Source organism: Apis dorsata, unplaced genomic scaffold, assembly GCF_000469605.1.
Source record: "Apis dorsata unplaced genomic scaffold, Apis dorsata 1.3 scaffold_149, whole genome shotgun sequence".
Lineage (NCBI taxonomy): Eukaryota > Metazoa > Arthropoda > Insecta > Hymenoptera > Apidae > Apis > Apis dorsata.
This window is the reverse complement of record NW_006263440.1, coordinates 1263980-1266373: the sequence shown is the minus strand read 5'-3', so window position 1 is coordinate 1266373 and position 2394 is coordinate 1263980. Positions and strand designations below refer to the sequence as shown.

The window sequence follows — 2394 nt, the reverse complement described above, 5'->3', positions numbered from 1 at the left end:
AAAAAAAAAAAAAAAAAAAAAAAAAAAAAAAAAAAAAAAAAACGGGACAAGCCTCATATTCTCGCGTATAGCAAGATATACGCGGCCATGTTTATTGGATCGGAAAATGATCGGGGTGAAATATCGGGGGCACGTTTAAAAATCCATCACGCTTTGTCGAGGGGTTCATTCGCGAAATATTCGATGGAACTCTTTCCAACTTCATATATTCCATCCTCGATCCTCTCCAACCACCCTCTCTCCTTCACACCCTCCCTCTTGACTCGCGTTTTCGTTTCGAGATCATCGCTCGCTCTTCCGACCTGATAACTTTTAATCCGACCGCGAGTCACTGATCTTTTTCTGATTCAAATACGCTTGAAATATAGTCGGCACAGGAGGGGAGGATATTACATCTCCACTCTTTTCTTACCGGAATTTCGTAATTTCGAGTGTGGAAAGACATTTTCGAAAGATGATTTCGTGTCAAAAAGCAATATCAAGCAATTTTTATTTAATTATTATGAAATGGTATTAGAAACAAATTCGTTGAAATAGAATCTCGTAGTCGATATTTATATAATATATTGCGAGATAAAATGTAATTTTAAGAACGACGTTCTTACTGTCGGTAGTGAATCAATTAAACGAGTTCGATTTGAAAAAAATTCCATTGCATTCCGTGATATTAAATCCTCTCCGATATAAGTGTATCGTTCAATTTTTTTTCAAACGCGTTACGTCGTTGAGCCAAGTTCGCAACGAAACACAAAGAGACTGGAAATATTAAAAATCGCGCAAATAGCCAGCATCCAAGCCCATTCTTTTCCCCGTGTTCAAGTTTTTCACTCGATCAATGGAATTTTTCTCAACGTATCGTAATATTAGTAATCGTGTTCGAAAGGGTGGATTGATCGTGAGCGTGGAAAGAAATTTCGCCCGGTTGTGTGTTAATTAATGTGGGAACCGTTCCGCAATGAAATTCTCTGCGTTTCTCTTTTCCCGTTTCTGGCCAAACAGAGAGAGAGAGAGAAAGAGAGAGAGAGAGAGAGAGAGAAACTTCTGATAAAATAAATGGTAACCTAGTTTCGCAAAAATAAAGCGCGTTTTCATAAGACTTATGCAAAAGAGGAGGAAGAGAAATTGGAACAAGTGGGCGAGGGGGTCAGGGGAAAAACGAATGGAACAATAAGAGTTTCATAAAGTGACCGTTCTCTTTGTGATACATACGATCATAAATGCGATTCTTCGCCATTTTTCACGTTGCATCCACGTGAAAATTTTCATCGATTCGAAACGTAACACAAGATTGTTTTTAGTGAATCCTCTGCTTTCTTTCGCGTGACAATCGAGAAATGATCGCGAACGAGGTAAGCAATAATCGTTGACACCGCGTCTCGAAATTTGTAACACGTACTTGTGAACTTTCTTCCCTTGCCTCGGGATAGAAAATCGATATTTACGAGTCTTCTTGAGGCTTCTATGATGTGCATGTACATCGTATAAAATGGTTGGAAAATTGTTCGATCGAATAACTTTCCTCTGAATTGGCTATGATATCCTTGAAACACGCGTAACAACGTTGTACAAGTTTTTTTTTTTTTTTGATTCAATAAAAATATTCTTTTCACGTGGGATTGTATTATTTTTAATAATTCAAGAGCGGCGTTTTTTTATTTAAAAGTTTGAAAATATTTTACCAGCGTTCTGGTTCGGTACTGAATTAAATTTCGCTTGTTTTACAACGATTTTATCGACGCAACATTATTTCATGGAAATCGGAACGTTATCAAAGTAAACTTATTCAAACGACTATTCTAAACAAATTTTTTTTTAATCAAATTGTTCACCCTCTTCAATTCTTTATTTTTGTATTATATTCTCGAGAAGAATATAATACTTTTTAAATTCTGTAATTTGTATATTTCTCGCATTTTCACTCTTCCTCTCGCATCCGTCTTTCGAACGGACACAATTCTTCCAAAAAACAATTCGATTTTACAAAAAAATCACACGATTCTCTTAAACTCTTCGCCAAACAATCGAATAAAACTCCTTTAAAACTCGTTTTAAATCGATCGATCGGATTAATCAATTGGCTAATTTCGTCCATTCTTTATCCAGCGCAGAGACATTATTCCTGTATCATCTTCGAGATTCTCGAGAACACGTCGCCTCGAGAACGGTTCGACTCTATGATGAATGACGATTGCACTGCTCCGCGATATTTAAGCTTCCCTCCCTTGTGGATAATAACTCGAGCAGATATCGTAACAGGGTAGATTTCGGTCACAATCGTGGAAGGGATCGTAAGAGAACTACTTCTCCCCTGGGATTGCCACCCGCTTTCCCTTCGATCCACCGCTTCACGACGGCTTTTTAACCTTTCCCTCTGACCCTCGCCACGGTGCAATT

The 2394-nt window shown here is 37.8% G+C and overlaps 1 protein-coding gene across 2 annotated transcripts in view; it reads left to right on the top strand.

Moving 5' to 3' along the window:
* The window catches only part of LOC102677613 (alkaline phosphatase-like), a 159507-nt gene that overhangs the window by 153531 nt on the left and 3582 nt on the right, over positions 1-2394 (top strand). The gene's annotated exons all lie outside the window — the stretch shown is intronic.